Source organism: Macaca thibetana, chromosome X (genome assembly GCF_024542745.1).
Source record: "Macaca thibetana thibetana isolate TM-01 chromosome X, ASM2454274v1, whole genome shotgun sequence".
Taxonomy (NCBI): domain Eukaryota; kingdom Metazoa; phylum Chordata; class Mammalia; order Primates; family Cercopithecidae; genus Macaca; species Macaca thibetana.
Genome location: NC_065598.1, coordinates 46,089,028 through 46,107,110, shown reverse-complemented (window position 1 = coordinate 46,107,110; position 18,083 = coordinate 46,089,028). Strand labels below are relative to the sequence as shown.

Sequence of the window (18,083 nt, the reverse complement as noted above, 5' to 3'; positions counted from 1 at the left end):
GGAATCCATCAGATATGTATTTAATTTCCATTTAAACATGGGTCTTTCTCCTTTTTCTCTTTCTCCTCTGCAGGTTAACTTGCATTCCCCAGGTAGTTTGAATGAGTCTCAGCCCAAATTTGCAAACTCAGTACAGCCATCCCCTGGGAAGTCACCCTGTCTAAGCCTCCTGTACAAGTCCTAGGAAAAGAACCTGTTTTCCCTTGGGCATGTGAGCAGTGAATTATTGCTCATTCAGAATTTCATGTGTATGTGTTGCTGATGGCCAGGTTTAGAGATACCAACCTATTTGTTTTTAGAGGAGAGGTGAACTGATAACATTCTTTTGAGACATCACTATCACTAGGCAGGAAAGGGCTAATAGTGTGACAGTGTCCTGAGGACAATAAACTGCAAACTGCAAAAGCACCTGGTCTGTGGCCCTGACCAGCATCTCTCCATATCCTGATTCTGCAGGAACAGGTATTTCTTCAGAAAGAGAAGGGACTGATGTTTTAGATGTGACCAGATGCAGGGCACGCTTTTATTGCCATGCCAGCATTTGCTATTCATGATGTTAGTATTCAAAAATTAAGAAACACCCTGCTTGGGACATTGGTGTCTAATAATCCATTGGAAGAGAAGACTGGAATCCACCACTTACTAGCTTCTTGGGCCTCATTTCCCCCTTTTCTCCCACAGCTGAGGACCACCTATCCTAGATGGCTGCTGTTATTGTTCAAAGGAACCTCTTTAGAGCCTCAAGCCCAGGAATAGCCCATGGCAGGCACCTGGTAAATGTCAGTTTTCACTGTCCTCTCCCGACACTATGAAGCATGCTGTGCTCTCTGCAACTGCTCTTGTGGATTTCCATAGGCAGGAGAGTATCCAGTATTAAGTGGAGCTGGTATTTTCAGAAATGAAGCCCCTTTCCTTATTTGTGCTAGCCTGTTTTGTCTTGGGCATATGTGCATTGCATTATTGCCCACTCTGTATTTTATTTGCATCTGTTAACGATGGCCAGGTTCAGAGATACCACCCTATTTATTTCTAGAGGAGAGGTGAACTGATAACTTTCTTTTCTCATATCATTATCTCTAGGTAGGAAAGGATTAATAGAGTTAGTGTGACAGTGTCCTGTGGACAGCATAGAAACCGCCCCAACCTCCGCCCTCCCGCAAGCTGCAGAAGTACCTGGTTTGTGGCCTTTGCCAGCCTCTCTTCATATCCTGATTCTGCAGGAACAGGTGCTTGAACATTAGGAGAAGGGGCTGAATCTTTGGGTGGGGTTTCATGAAGGGCACACCGTTATTGGGATGCTAGCATTTGCCATTCATGACACTGGCATTTGGGTATCATGAAACACAGGAAAGTTTTTCCAACCCCCACCGTATTGACTGTTGGGATCTACTAATCCATTAGAAGAGAAGACTCAAATCCATCACTTATTGACCCGTTGGACTTAAGTTCCCTCCTCGTTGTCATAGCCAAGCACCACCTGTCCTAGATGGCTCCTGTTTTGTTCAGAGGAACATCTCTAGAGCTGCAGGCCCAGGAATAGCCCTTGGCAGGCACCTGGTAAGTGGTGTTTTCATTTTCCTCTCTCCCACACTATGAAACATGCTGGTGCCCCTTTTAGACTTTTCCATACTGTGGACTTCCCTTTTTCCATTTCCTTGCACAGTTGTGCCTGTGCCTGACACCAACTTTGCCCAGGATCACCACTTGTATCCACCTGCAGAGGCTTCTTATTGAGTTTAAATTTATTTTATTCCTGATGCTACAATATTATTTGCATTGATACCCAGTCCACAGTTTGTTTCAGTCATCCTGGTGCAGTGGGCCTTCTGAAATCCAGCTTGAGCCTCCCCTTATCAAAGGACTTGCAAGGTTGTCAGGAAGTTCCAGACCTCAGCAGCAGTTACTGCAAGGCACTGCTGGGCTTTTTCCACATCTGAAGGGCGAGGTCCTGAGTAATTGCAGTGAGCAGGAGCTGAGTCATGCTTGATTTCTTGCTGTGGTTTGGCATGTTGCTGATGGTCTCTGGAACCTCCCTCATCCTAGATCCTTTCCCTCCAGTAAGTGTGGCGACAGGCCCACCAGGCGATGCCTTGATGACATTCCATTTTTTGAACTGTGTGAGTTCCTGTAGGGAAAGGAAAGCCAGTTACAAGTGGTCATCTCCTACCTGGATGGCACTGCTCTGTATATGGCTGCTCTGTAGATTTTCACAGGGAAGGGAGTATCTAGAGTTGAGTGTAACTGGAATAGACAACAAAGGAATGGGGAATACATGCAGGGGAACTGATTGATTGCCTAAGATAATATCATGAAACCAATCTCATGCCTGTCTGGTGGTTCAGAGGTTAGAGCTCCAGTCTTTGAGTGACTGTGCCCATTGTTGAGAATTATGTATACTATGATAAACACCAAAGGTAGGAGTCTTCAGCTAGCCTCCAGGTGGCTCTATTTTAGAGGTCTCTTTCTGTTCTTGAAAGATAGTACAGGAAGTCAGAGTATAATAAGATGTACAGTGAATTTAGATGATGCCAGGCCTTGTGCTATGTGATTTACATTAATTACTTCATTTTAAAATCTTTTTTTTTTTTTTTAAATACAGAGTTTCACTCTGTCACCCAGGCTGAAGTGCAGTGGCGTGATCTCGGCTCACTGCAACCTCCACCTCCTGGATTCAAGCGATTCTCCTGCCTCAGCCTCCCGAGTAGCTGGGATTACAGGCGCATGCCACCGTGCCCAGCTAATTTTTGTATTTTTAGTAGAGACGGGGTTTCGCCATGTTGGCCAGGCTGGTCTTGAACTCCTGACCTCAGGTGATCAGCCTGCCTCAGTTTCCCGAAGTGCTGGGATTACAGGCATGAACCACCGCACCCAGCCCATTTAAAAATTCTCAACGTCTGTCATTATTATGATACCCTGTCTACAGATAAAGAGACTGAAGCCCACAGATATCAGGCAACTCGCCAAAAGCTTCATAGCTGATAAATGAACTCAGGATTTAAGGTTAGACAGTTTGGCTCCAGAACATACACCATTGATCTTGACACCATTCTGTAGTTATTAGAGCACCCTATTTACAAAAAAAGGATCAGGGTGATTACATGACTTGCCCAATTTGGACAACCAGTGAGTGGCACAATTAAAACTAACACCTAGGTCTCCTGACTTCAAATCTCATTCTTTTTTCAGGCTGACATTTGTCTTATCCCAGGTCCTCTGGAGCAGTGCATCTCAGACTTGAATGCACATTGGGATCCCCTTAAGGATCTTGTTAAATTGGAGATTCTGATTCAATACTTCTGTAAAGGGCCTGAAATTCTGCATTTCTAACAAGCTCCCAGACAATGCTATTACTGCCGGTCCTCAGACTATGCTTTCAGTCAAAAGAAGATTTGAGCAACCCTCTGGTTTAGCAGCTGTGGCTTCCAAGCAGGAGAATTTCCTTAAACGCATATCTACCTACACACACACACACACACACACACACACACACACAAAGACACAGCAGGTGTGTTCTCTGAGTCTCACTTCTGAGACCCCTTAACAATTCCCTTCTGGGGTGAAGAGTCTGAGGCCCAAGGAGGGAAAAAAACTCTTCAGGGAGTCATTAACAGACTGGAACTAGGACCCATTCCACTTGACTTCTCAGCCAATGTTCCTCCCTCCCCTGTTCCTTCCTCCATTGCATGAGGGTTTCTGGGGAGAACAGTAGTAAAGGAATGGGCATTGTTCAATGTCACATTATTCATGACTTTGCAGGAAAAAAACAAGGTGATCCTCATTCCAGGTCTTCTTGCCCGCCATGCTGTACTGAACACATGATTTAGCTGCCCGGGAGGATCCAACTGTACTGAGCCTAGGAGAAAGGTCAAAATGGTTCCCTTCAGAAATCTGCCTGCCCATGCAGCTACCATCCTGGGGAAAATGTAACTACAGCAACCTCTCAGATGCTCAGACACCATTTGTAAGCCCAGTTGCCTGCCCACAAACTCTAGGAATTACCAGTAGCTAGATGCATACTACAACTTTTGTACTACTATGGTTAGGTCAAATTACTGATTAGACCCAAAATTTAATGGCTCAGATACAATTTCTTTCTTGCTCACACAAGAATCAACCGTGGGTATTCCATATTGACAGGCAGTGCCCCTTCATGTAGACCCAGCCTGTTGTCATCTCTGCCCTCTTCAAAATGGCTTCCAAGGTGCTCTGGGCATCATCATTCCTGGAAGTGAGAAAGAATATGGATGACTATAGCTCAGGGTTTACAACTAGCTTTCAGGATCACCGTGGTCAGGAAATTGTTTCTGCCACCCAGAGGACAGAAAACTGCAGAAAGCCATTGCTGATAGCATGAGTATCCCATTGGCCCCAGCATGATTAGCTTAGAAAGGAGTTTAACAGGGTGCTGTGAAAACTCACATCTGCTCTTCCTGCTAGAGGAAAAGTATGGCTTCTAGCTCCCTTCTCTCTTCCAAATTTTCTTCAGAGATTGCATTCGCAAGGGAGTCTGAGAAATATTGTCTCAAGGCCTCCAGCCTCTGAAATCCAGGGAAGAGAATAAGAGTGGGAATGTTGTGGAGTGTCAATAGACAATACCTGGTGCATCTTTGAAATTCACATTAAAGTTGAAAGATTTGTCTCCCTTTTCTTCCTTCCAAACTGAAGTAGAAGACTGCAGAACCCTCTAGTGTCACTGCAAACTGAGGCATCAGCTGCCGAGGCAAGCAACAATAGTTTGTGTCATGAAATTTTCTTTTCCAGGTCCTAGACTCCCTGGGTATAAAGTTAGCCCTAGTTTATGCTCCCCAGTATTCTTGTGGCCCTGGTTTAAATGTGTCCCCTAAAATTCATGTGTTGGAAAGTTAATCCCCAGTGGAACATTGTTTAGGTGGGGCCTTCAGTTTAAGAGGCGATTAGGTCATGAGGGCTTTGCCCTCATGAATGGATTAATGTGGGAGTGGGTTCATTATTGTGGGAGTGGAGTTCTTATAAAGGATGAGTTTGTCCTCCTCTCTTGCTCTGTCTCTCCTCCGTGATGTCTTCTGCTATGCTATGATAAAGTGAAAAGGCCTTCATCAGATGTGATGTGGCTCTTCAGTCTTGGACTTCCCAGACTCCAGAACCATGACCCAAATAAATTCTGTTAACTAAAAATTACCCAGTCTGTGGTATTCTGTTATAGCAGCATAGAATGAACTAAGACAGAAAATTGGTACTGAGAAGTGGGGCAATTGTTATAACAAATACTTGAAAATGTGGAAGCACCTTGAAATTGGGTAATGGTTAGAGGCTGGAAGAATTTAGAAGAGCAGACTAGAAAAAGCCTAGGTTGCCGTAAATGGAGCATAAAGGTCATTTCTGGTGAGGGCTCAGAAGTAGACAAGAGCTGAAGCAAAAACCTAAATCTTCTTAGAGATTAGTTAAGTAGCCATTGTATTGTGTCATTCTTGCATTGCTGTAAAGAAATACCTGGCTTTCTGCTCCTCCTGTTCAACAGACAGCTGCATCTTCTCTTGCATTTCCGGCCGCATCTCTGAGACACCATGGGGAAGGTGAAGGTCGGAGTCAATGGATTTGGTCATATTGGGTGCCTGGTCAGCAGGGCTGCGTTTAACTCTGGTAAAGTGGATATTGTAGCCATCAATGACCCCTTCATTGGCCTCAACTACATGGTCTACATGTTCCAGTATGATTCCACCCATGGCAAATTCCATGGCACCATCAAGGCTGAGAACGGGAAGCTTGTCATTAAATGGAAATCCCATCACCATCTTCTAGGAGTGAGATCCCTCCAAAATCAAGTGTGGTGATGCTGGCACTGAGTATGTCGTGGAGTCCACTGGCATCTTCACCACCATGGAGAAGGCTGGGGTTCACTTGCAGGGGGAAGCCAAAAGGGTCATCATCTCTGCCCCCTCTACTGATGCCCCCATGTTCGTGATGGGCATGAACCATGAGAAGTATGACAACAGCCTCAAGATCATCAGCAATGCCTTCTGCACCACCAACTGCTTAGCACCCCTTGTCAAGGTCATCCAGGACAACTTTGGTATCGTGGAAGGACTCATGACCACAGTTCATGTCATCACTGCCACCCAGAAGACTGTGGATGGCCCCTCCGGGAAACTGTGGCGTGACAGCCGCGGGGTTCTCCAGAACATCGTTCCTGCCTCTACTGATGCTGCCAAGGCTGTGGGAAAGGTCATCCCTGAGCTGAACGGGAAGCTCACTGGCATGGCCTTCCATGTCCCCACTGCCAACGTGTCAATGGTGGACCTGACTTGCTGTCTGGAAAAACCTGCCAAATATGATGACATCAAGAAGGTGGTGAAGCAGGTGTCAGAGGGCCCCCTCAAGGGCATCCTGGGCTAAACTGAGCACCAGGTGGTCTCCTCCGACTTCAACAGTGATACCCACTCTTCCACCTTTGATGCTGGGGCCGGCATTGCCCTCAATGAACACTTTGCCAAGCTCATTTCCTGGTATAACAATGAATTTGGCTACAGCAACAGGGTGGTGGACTTCATGGCCCACATGGCCTGCAAGGAGTAAGACCCCTGGACCACCAGCCCCAGTGAGAGCGCAAGAGGAAGAGAGAGACCCTCACTGCTGGGGAGTCCCTCACTGCTGGGGGACACTCAGTCCCCCACCATACTGAATCTCCCCTCCTCACAGTTTCCATGCAGACCACTTGAAGAGGGAGGGGCCTAGGGAGCCCCACCTTGTCGTGTACCATCAGTAAAGTCCCCTGTGCTCAGCCAAAAAAGAAAAGAAAAGAAAAGAAAAGAAATACTTGAGATTGGGTAATTTATAAAGAAAAGAAGTTTAATTGCCTCACAGTTCTGCAGGCTGCACAAGCATGGTGCCAGCATCTGCTTGGCTTCTGGGGAGGTCTCAGGGAGCTTTTACTCATGGTGGAAAGCAAAATGGTAGCAAGCATGTCGTGTGGTAAGAACAGGAGCAAGAAATAGCAAGAGTGAAGATGCCACACACTTTTAAACAACCAGATCTTGTGAGAACTCACTATCACAAGGACAGCACCAAGGGGATGATGCTAAACCATTTCTGAGAAATCCAGCCCCATAATTCAATGACCTCCCACCAGGCCCCACCTCCAACATTAGGGATTACAATTGAACATGTGATTTATAGGGGACAACATCCAAACTATATCAGTTGTGATCAGAATGTTGGTAGAAATACAGACAGTAAAAGCCATTCTGATGAGGTCTGACAGAACTGAGGGACAAAGTATTGGAAACTGGAGTAAAGGCCATCCTTGCTATACAGTTGCGAAGACTTTGGTGGAATTGTGTTCATGTCCTGAGACTTTGTGGAAGGCAGAACATAAGAGTGATGAAGTAGGATATCTGGCAGAAGAAATATCTATGTAGTAAAGCATTCAACATGCTGCATGGCTTCTTTTGGCTGTTCACAGTAAAATGAGAGAAAACAAATGATTTAAAGGCAAAATTTATAATTAAAAGGGAAGCAGAATGGAAAGATTTGTAAAACTTCCAGTCTGGCATGTAAAGAATAAAAAAGGATGTTTGAGAGAAAATACTATGAGTGTGGCCAAGTCACTGTTTGCTAAAGAGATTAATATGGATAAAAAGTTCTATTCATCAATATAGTGGGAGAATGACTCCAAAGGGATTTCGGAGATCTTAAAGGCAAGCTAGGATTTTGAAAGTAGGGCTTCCAGAGAGTTCCCTGCAGGACCTCAGCATTCACTGCCCTGTGCCAACTTGGGACTCTGCCCCCTGAGTTCTGCACAGTGCTGCTCAGTCACCTGGCCATGGCTCAAGAAGGCCCAGGTAGGGCTCATCCTACCACTTCAGAAGGTACAAGCTGTAAATCTTACTGGCGTCCACATCATGCTAATTCTGCAGGCATTCAGAATGTAAGAGCTATAGGGCCATGTCAGATTTCAAGGATGTAATGGACAGCCTGGCAGCCCAGGCAGACTTGTCACAGCAGTAGAGCCACCACAGAGTCCCCCTAGGGTATTACTTAGTGGAGTCAATGGAGTGGGGCAGCTCCCGAGACTACAGAACTGTAAGGCTAGCAGCATGCAACTCCAGCCTGGGAAAGCTGCAGGCATGAGACTTCAACCAGTGAGAGCTCCTGGTGGTCTGAGCCCAGCAAAGCCATAGGGGCAGCACTGCCCGAGGCCTTGGGGGTCAAACCGCTATCCTAGTGTGCCCAGAATGTAAGGCATGAAGTCAAATGAGATTATTCTGGCTTCTTAAGTTTCAATATTATTTTCCTCCTTGGGTTTTGGACTTATTGGGGATCAGTTACCCCTTTATTACTGCCTCTTTCTTGCTTTTGGAATGAGAATGTCTGTCTTATGCCTGTCCTACTGTTGTATTCTGGAAGTAGATAACGTGTTTAATTTCACAAGCTCACAGCTGGAGGAAAATTTGCCTCAGGATGAATCATACCTTGAGTGTTACCCATATCTGATTTAGATGAGGCTCTGGACTTTTGACTTTTGAGTTGAGGCTGAAACAAGTTAAAACTTTTTGGGTTATTGAGATGGAATGAATGTATTTTGCCTGTGAGAAGGACATGAATTTTGGGGGCCAGGTGTGGAATGCTACGGTTTGAATGTGTCTCCCAAAGTTCATGTTTTGGAAACTTAATCCCTAATGCAGCAGTGTTGAGAGGTAGGATCTTTAAGAGACAATTAGGTCCTGAGAGCTTTGCCCTCGTGAATGGAATACTGCTATTGTCTTGGGAATAGTTTCCTGATAAAAAGATGAGTTTGATTCCCTTTCCTCTCCTTCTCACCCATATGATGCCTTCTCTCATGTTATGCAGCAAGCAGGCCCTCACCAGATGTGGCCCCTTCATCTTGGACTTCCCAAACTCGAGAACTGTATGCAAAATAAATTTCCATTTGTTATAAATTACCAGTTTGTGATATTCTGTTATAGAAACATGAAATGAACTAAGACACTTGTATACACTTGTACACGTGTGTACTTGTGCATGTGCATATACATGCACTTGCAGACCCATATCTCAGACAGAAAATCTCCCAGTGTCACAGTGGAGAAGCTTAAAACATTCCTAAATCATGGGACAGAGGATGCTTTAGATGAGTTGGGAGAACTTCCTAGATTCTGCCCAAATGCCACTGGCCTCAGAGGCCAAGTCTGCAGTCATGGAGGCCTTTAGGCATGGAGCATCCTCCTGTGCACTGAGCTTGAAGGAAAATTCCAGGATTTCTTTTGTGTGGCACCTTTGAGAGCAGTCCCATCAATAGAAACAACCTATTCACCCTCCTGAGAGCCCCATCTACTCAGTGAACACTCAATGAGCATGAGCAAACTATAATGAAGGAAGAGTTGTGTTTCCCAAGTTGGGTTCCTGATGAAGGAATTCTTGAGTCAATGATTCTGGCGTACAGGAATCTTTTGCTGGAGAAAATGAAGCTAAATGAGCTGGAGCAAGACTGATAAACCCATTGCCCTCCTGCTGCTGTTATATTCTTCCACATCCATGGCCGCTGTTGTTTGTCAATAATTGTACTCTTTCTAGCTGAGGTCAGACAAGGTCTTAAAATCATTCTCAACGGTATGTTCTAGACTATCTCTACCAATCAGAATTGGCAAATATGTTGAACTGTATTTACCATGCCTGCCCAAGAGTAGCATTTCACAAAATGTGTTCCACAAAACATTGGTTCTCTGGCGTATTAGCAAGTATGATGTAAGAGTTCTGTAATTGCGAAAACTTGGGAAACATTGTATACAAATGGTTTTTCATGTTAGGACTTCTAGAACCTGTAAAATGCTAATTTACTCTATAGGTCTGCCATAATACACTTTCCAAGTGTGTCCCACTATAGAAGTTATTCCAAAGATCATATAGAGAGACTAAAAAGATTATTTGCTGAATAATAATGTGTCCTCTAGTTGTCTCAAAATGGGTTAAGTAGGATAAATGGCTGCTGATCCTCCAAATTGAATGAGGGACTGCTCATGATCTCAACTTCTCACAGAGTTGCTGGACAGCTGTCATTTTTAGCGCTCCCCTGAACAACCGGCATCCAAGCTCAGATAATTGTCTTCTACTTACAATGGCACTTTCATGCTCTACCTATGAAAAGGAAGAGAAGTAGGGGATAGGGGTCCTTTGCTGGTTCATCCAGTTGCACCCAGCCCAAGCATGTGTCTCTGCAAGATAACGAGGGAATGCGAGATCTGTGCTTTTTGCTGACCCATGCATGTGTGACCCTGCCTTCCTCAGTGATACTTTCTGGTGATTGACTGAGACCTTTACTTGATAGCAGTGCCTAATGTGGAGTGATCATGGCAGAAAAGTTTCACTGTTTCATTCAAGGGTTGGGAAGCATCCTCTCTGAATTTGAGGACAAATCACCCATAATGCTCATGATCAAATGGCCTCATTTTCTGTGGCCCATAAATGTCCCTAAACTGACAGGCAATTTGAATTGATAGCCTTTTGATTGTAAGGCCAGAATGTCTCTAGGTCACAGAAACACTCCTAAATGGGCAGTTCATTTGGCCCTAGGTAGTTAGTCACTGGGTAGTTACAATGTCTGGAGGCCACAGATGTACACCTGAATGAGCAGATAATTTGGCTACATCACTATGGTAAAAAAAAAAAAAAAAAAAAAAAAAAAAAAAAAGAGGCTGAGATACAAGGCTGCCTATTATTATATTTCTCAGCTTTTCTATGTTTGAGCTTTAAAGATGAAGAGAAAGTGACAAAAGAGAGCCCACCCCCCACCAAATCTGGTCACTATTGTGGCAGCTGATGCAGCCCAACTCCTCAGATTCAATCATTATACAATGTACCAGACAGAGGACTTTTGGATAAAATCAGGTACAGCTAAAAATGTTACAATTCATGGAAATAATATTAAGACTTCTCCCAAGACTGGTAGTACCATGCAGGGCTGAAGAAATCTCTGGGAGACTGGATTATCTGTCAACATGATAAAGGGGTGACATTCATGCAGTTGAATGAAGCAAGTGGTGAGTAAAATGGTGGTCAGTACAGAACTCTGCAGCAGAATGACTCTGGTGAGCATTGACCCAACAGACAACAGGAGGGATCAGATATGTCCACTGACATATCTGGAATATGTCATATATGTCTATTCCTGAAATGGGGGTTCAGGGGAATTAGGTTCACACACACACATGGGGTAGGGGCATCCCTGAGCTCCTGATTGTAAAAGTAATATCCCTCCGAGGTTGGAACTGCTTTGAAACAGCTTGCCATTTTAGTATGGTTACGTGGGAATCTTGGGAGTCAAAGTTCCTGGGAGTCCAATGATAAGCCTTGACTCAAAATGGTGAATGGGAATATGGTGCGACCTTTTAAGTGGAAGATGCCCCTAACTTTGCTCCTTCAACCAGACAATATCATAATGGATGAGATAATCATCATGCTGGATCCACATACTCTGTCTTATGGGATAAGAGACACGGGGTCCTACAAAGTAGCCCAAGTCTGGCTGGACTGGACTCATTCATTTAGACTTGTGATAATGGCCTCCAAAGCAGTTAGTCTTGCGACTTACTGTAAGAAGGAATGCTGATGAAAAGTCAACCAAAACAACAATCATGACTTCTGGTCTCTCTGTCCTGGGGAAGGCTCATGAGCTCCAGGAGTCAGAAGGTGGGGAGGGGGGAACACAACCTCCCTCTCCGTGTGATGTCCTCCATAATGCCTATCCCCCACATCTTACATGGAGTCCCAGGGTCATCTTCTCTGTACCTACTGGGATGGGGTGAAGACAAACCTCACCTTCCTCTGCCTACATGATACTACATTATGGGGCACATGTGCAGAGGCCAATGACAGAAGGTGGTGTGAAATCTGAGGGGCTCAGACTCCCAAGGAGGTATCCCTGTGTCCTCAAGTTGGAAGAGTAGGTGGAGGTATGGCTTCTCCTTTGGAGTACATCATGGTCAGCCTTGCCCCACTCTTCATTGAAGGCTGCCATTATGTGTACACACTGAACCTGGCAGCTGCTCAATGGGTGCTCATCTGGGTGTGGGGACAAATGGCTCACATTGCTCAGATTAAGGAATCTGGCTTCACATCCATTGGTTCAACAGACACAGTCTTCTTCTGAGGTCATTTGTGTTGATAAAATGGTAATTCCTAGGTCTCTGTAAAATGTACTGCTCTGAGAAGAGGATAGACTGTCTGGATCTTCCCAAGTGGAATGACAAACAGTGGTTGGTTGGGCATGGATATGTCTAACCCCAGAAAACATTCTTCTTTTCTTCATCAAATAGCAAGAACATTACAATAAAAAAGCTTACTTTAGAAGAGACTGTTTTGTAGTTAGAGACAGAAACAGACATGTGTCAATTCAATGCAATTTTGTTGTACAGAGTGTATTTTTTTCTTGTAGAGTGTATTATTGCTGCCCTCGCAATATTGGCTCTGAAGTTACAAGCGCTGGTGCCCCAAATGACTGTTACCAGGGGATGGAAGGTATTCAATGTGTTATATTATATGTTTTCAGTATGGCCTTTTCCTATTCAAAAATATACATTTAAATATTTAAACTGGCAATATTTTCCTGGTTAATTGGCCTTTTTAAAAATCCTATCAAAATATCACTGTTTAGGTTGGGCACGGTGGTTTACGCCTGTAATCCCAGCACTTTGGGAGGCCGAGGCAGGCGGATCACTTGACGTCAGGAGTTTGAGACCAGCCTAGTCAACGTGGCGAAATCCCGTCTCTACCAAAAATACAAAAAAAATTAGCTGGGCATGGTGGTGCATGCCTGTAGTCCCAGCTACTCAGGAGGCTGAGGCAAGAAAATCACTTGAACCTGGGAAGTGGAGGTTGCAGTGAGCCGAGATTGCACCACTGCACTCCAGCCTGGGTGACAGAGCGAGATTCTGTCTCAAAAACAAACAAACAAGCAAAAACTATATATATCTATATACAAAAACAAATAAAAACTATATATATATGATTGTTTATCTCCAATCATCCAATCATTCTTCTTGCCATAAAATCTACTTCGTCTAATATTAATTGTATCAGTTGGAGTTTAGTAGGAGACATACAAGAAATTGGCTTACATCGGCGGTCCCCAACATTTTTGGCACCAGGGACTGTTTTTGTGGAAGACAGTTTTTCCATTGAAAGGGTGAGGGGAATGGTTTCGGGGTGAAACTGTTCCACCTCAGATTGCCAGGCATTAGATTCTCATAAGGAGGACTCAACCTAGATCCCTTGCATGCACAATAGGGTTCGTTCCTGTGAGAATCTAATGTCGCTACTGATTGGACAGGAGGCACGCTCAGGCAGTAATGCTCTCGGATGCTTACCTCCTGCTGTGCAGCCCAGTTCCTGGCAGGCCACGGATCAGTACTGGCCCATGACCTGAGGGTTGGGGGCCCCGGGCTTACATGATTGTGGGGGTTGGCTATGCAAATCTGAAATCTGTGGGGCTGGGCAGCAGGCTGGAAACCCTCAGGAAAGACCTGATGCTGCAGTCCACAGGTGGAAGTTTCTTCCTCACGGAAAGCTCAGTTTTGCTCTTAAGATCTTTCAGCTCATTGGATGAGGCCCACCCAGATTACTGAGAATCATCTTCTTTACCTAAAGTCAACTGATTATAGATGTTAATCACTTCTCCAAAATATCTTTGTAACAACACCTAGATTAGTATTTGATTGAATAACTGGACACTATAGCCTAGCTAACACTCAAAACTAATCATCACCGTCTACCCCTTGTAATCTTGGTACCATACACATCTCCTTAAACTATGCTTAATCTTCAGATAAAGATAATAACAAAGTCATATTTCTACCTAACATGATGCAATTATCCAGCATACAACCAAAACTGCACCAACTCTTTCCCTAGAAGAGGATGCAAATACCTTTGAAAAATGTTCACTCTTCTCCTTGACATCCTGTAACTTAAATAAATACAGTGATGTGAAATTAACTATTATTAATACATCTTACATTAGATTATAAAGAGATAAGAGAGGGAAGAAAGCAGAAATATTACATACACACACATGCACATAAATATCACATATTCATACAAAACAAAGAGGAAATAACAATTACAGTCCTCATTTTTGCAACCAGTAATGTGGTCATAGCTAGGTACTTATAACTGCCATCTTTCATTACTATTTCATATTCCCTTTGCCCTCAGCGAGCACCTCAGCTGATTGTGGTATTCTGCCTGGTGGGATTACACAACCTTCATTTCTGAGGCGCATGGATTGTTACGAGTCCTGCCTGGATTGAGTTGTAGTTTTTCATTGACTTTAATCACAGCACATGGTAGTACCAAGGGATGACCTAAGGAAACTCCAGTATTTTAGGCAAAATCCTTCTTACCTTCAGTTGTATTGGCAGCCCAGTTTCTCCTTGGTCATCAGGCCCAATCACCCCAGCCAGTACAGTAACTTCTTTCTTTGCCTGTTGATTTAGAGGCATGAGGAACCCAAAGCAGCTGGATGGCAGTCTTAACCTCCAGTTCAATGGAATAATTGTTGTGTCTCCTAGTGGAAAGCATTCCTTCCTTTGAAACTAAGATCTCTAGACCAGTAAAACATAAGGTCGCAGAGACTGGAAGCAAAAATTTTGCTAGTGGATCTCTAGGGGTGGGTAGTGCCATTCTCATTTCCATCCCTTGATTCTTGGCTTCTGCTGAGATTGTTGATTGGGTCCATGAGTAACACACCTAATCTCTTCAGCAAAAAGGTATTTAGCAACACCCTTAACCTTCTCTCTGGAACATTTATTCCCAACAGTGAATTGTCTTTTTTTTTTCTTTTCCAACAGTAAATTTTCTCTTTTTCCCCCCCAACAGTGAATGTTCTAATTTTAGCATCTTTTGCAAACTGGGTAGGCCAAGAACCTCCGGAATCATCAAATGCTCATTCCATTTTGTTTAACAATCTCTTTCTCAATTTGTCTCTTTCCTCCTGCATTTTACTTTAAGCAGCAAGAAGAAACTAGGCCACACTTTCAGCACTGCTTGGAAATCTCCTCAGCTACATCCCTATATTCATCACTTGCAAGTTCTGCTTTCTACACAACTGTAGAATACAACTCAGCCAAGTTTTCTGCCACTATATAACAAGGATCACCTTTTCTCCATTCCCAATGACATGTCTCTCATTTCCTTCTGCATTCTTACTAAACGTGCCTTTATTGTTCATATTTTTATCAACATTCTGCACAATATATGTATTCTCTAAGATGATAGAAGCCTTCTCTACCATACTCCTCATTTCCTCCTGAGCCCTGAAGTGAATTGCCTTAATGTTCATATTTCTACTAAAAATCATTTCAAGGCAATCTGGAATTTTTCCATCATGCTTCTTAAACTTTTTCCAGCCTCTGTCCAGTATTCAATTCCACAGCCATTTCCACATTTTTAGCTATTTGTTACTCCAGCATCCTGCTTCCTAGTACCAAAATATTTATTAGTTTCCTAGGGCTGCTATAACAAATTACCGCAAATTTAGTGGCTTGAAAACAGAAATTTACTTTCACACAGTTTTGGAGGGCAGAAGTCTAAAATCAAGGTTTGATAGGAATGCAATTATTCCAAAGGTGCTGGGGAAAGATGCTTCCTATTCCTCCACCTTCTGGTGGCTCTGAGGAGTCCTTGGCTCATGGCTACATAACTCCAGTCTCTGCTTCTGTCTTTACTGGTATTCTCCTCTTCTCTCTTTTCTCCTCTTAAGTCTCTAATAAGGACATTTGTCATTGGATTTAGAGCCCATCTGGATAATCCTGAATAATCTCACCTCAAGATCCTTAATTTAATGACTTTTGCAAAGATCCCTTTTCCAAATAAGGCTACATTCACAGGTTCTGGGGGTTACGACATATCTTTCTGGGGACTACCATTCAACCCACAAAGTTAATATAGCTACACCAACCTTCTTTTGATTCGTATTTGCATTGTATATTATATTACATCATTTTTCTTTTCATCTCTGTGTTTTCATATTAATGATATATTTCCTGTAAACCACATAGAGTTACCCTTCTTTTGAAAATCCTTTCTGACAATTTGAGCTTCATCATAATTACTGATATATGTATGTTTCAGTATATCATGTTACTACTTGATATCTGTTTTGTCTCCCATTATTTGTTCCTTTTTTTCTCCTTTCCTGACTTTTGGATTAATCAATTAACTTTTATTATTCTATTTCCCTTCCTTCATCTTCTTAGTTTTGCATTCTTTAATCATTATTTTGATGATTCTAAGGATTATGATGTACACCCTTGATTTATTAGTCCACTACAGATTAGTATATTTACTACTTCCTCAACAATGCAATGATGTAAAATATTTCAGCTCAATTAATTTCCTCTTATATTTTATACTATTGTTGCTCTGAATGTCAGTTCTATGTATATTTTAAGCCTTTCAATACATTATGATCATTGTTTAATACAATCAGTATTCATATAGATTGACCTACATATTTATCCTTTCCTGTACTCTTTATTCCTTTTTGCATTTTCATATTTTGGGGATCATTATTTTCTAACCTGAATAAATACTCTGGTGACAATTAATTGTATCAGTTTTGGTTTTTCTGAGACTAGTTTTATTTTATGTTCATTTTAAAGAATAGTTTCACTGGGAATATAATTCTGGGCTAGCAGCTAAAAATATAACTCAATTTTCTAAACTACTTTATTATACATCAAGAGTTGGACTTGTGACAGTTCTGTCTAATAATGAGCAAGTGGAATTATCTGGAGAGGGCATTTGTTTTTTGAGACAGGGTCTCACTCTGTCACCCAGGCTGGAGTGCAGTGGCATGATCACAGCTCACTGCAGCCACCACCTTCTGGGTTTAATCAATCCTTCCAACTCAGCCTCCCGAGTAGCTGGAACTGCAGGCCACCACACCAGGCTAATTTTTGTATTTTTTGTAGAGCTGGGGTCTTGTCATGTTGCCCAGGCTGGTCTGAAACTCCTGGGCTCAAGCAATCCTTCTGCCTCGTCCTCCCAGAGTACTGGGATTACAGGCGTGAGACAACACACCTGGCCAGAGAGGGCATCTTTCCCCAATAAAAAAGCAAAACCTGGAAAGGAGAATATATTTTTGTCATTAACTTCTTTATCCTTCCTTACACTTGCCTGGAATGTAGACAATACCTGGTGTAGGCCAGTCATCTTGTAACAATGAGGCAATAAGCAACAGGGCAAACTAAGAGCTAAATAGTAACAATATGGGTCCCCCTGACAGGATCATTGAGCCATTGCATTAGTCCCAGACTGACTGCAACCAGACTCCTTATCAGGTGAGCTAACTAAACATCTTGTTTTTGTAGGCCATTGTGAGTGAGCTTCCTGTTACTTGCAGCTGAAAATATTTCTAATATGCATTGAGATTTAGGAGAACTTAATTTTAATTCTAATGCAACCCCAGTGAATGTCTGTGCAGAAATATATGCAATTCTTTATGTCAACAAAAAGACATTTAGATAATGAAATTAAATAAAATAGTTAACCCCTAGTGCCCATTATCTTGATCTCTAACCACCATTCTCACTAAAAGGGCACCAGAGATTTTTAGGGTAATGTCTAATTCCGGGTCTGGGGGTAGAAGAATACGTGTCACTCATGGGCTATCTTATTGTGCTAAAAAGCAAGGGAATGCTTAAAGACTCATGGGGCCCTATGACATAGGCGGCATCATGAAGGGCCTTCACTGGCCACATTTGAGATCATTTCAACATCAAAAAGAATAACAGCCATAATTTGTTCTAACACATTCAATAAATTAAATTCCCTAAATTCATAGTGATACTTCAAAAACATAAAAGGAAAGGGTAAAAGGTTAAAACGAAAAAACTCAAAAGCTCTTTGTTTTGTCTTATACTGGATTTCAGGTTAACAGACTCTCAGATGGAAAGCTGTATACAGAAAGTTTACTGGGGAGAGATCTGTGGAGAAACAGCTGTAAGAGGGTGAAGAAGACAAGATTGGACTGAGAGAGAAGTTGACCTACAATGCAGTTACAACTGAGGCCTAAGACAATTCTACAGAGAGCTCTGGAGCTGGGATGGCCC

At 43.0% G+C, this 18,083-nt stretch overlaps 1 protein-coding gene and 1 pseudogene across 2 annotated transcripts in view; both read left to right on the top strand.

Moving 5' to 3' along the window:
* Positions 1 to 18,083, top strand: part of SLC9A7 (solute carrier family 9 member A7) — a 1,149,612-nt gene that overhangs the window by 300,981 nt on the left and 830,548 nt on the right. The gene's annotated exons all lie outside the window — the stretch shown is intronic.
* LOC126945602 (glyceraldehyde-3-phosphate dehydrogenase-like) lies at positions 5,514 to 6,573 on the top strand (annotated as a pseudogene). Its single transcript, XR_007722494.1, has one exon. The product of XR_007722494.1 is annotated as a glyceraldehyde-3-phosphate dehydrogenase-like (transcript).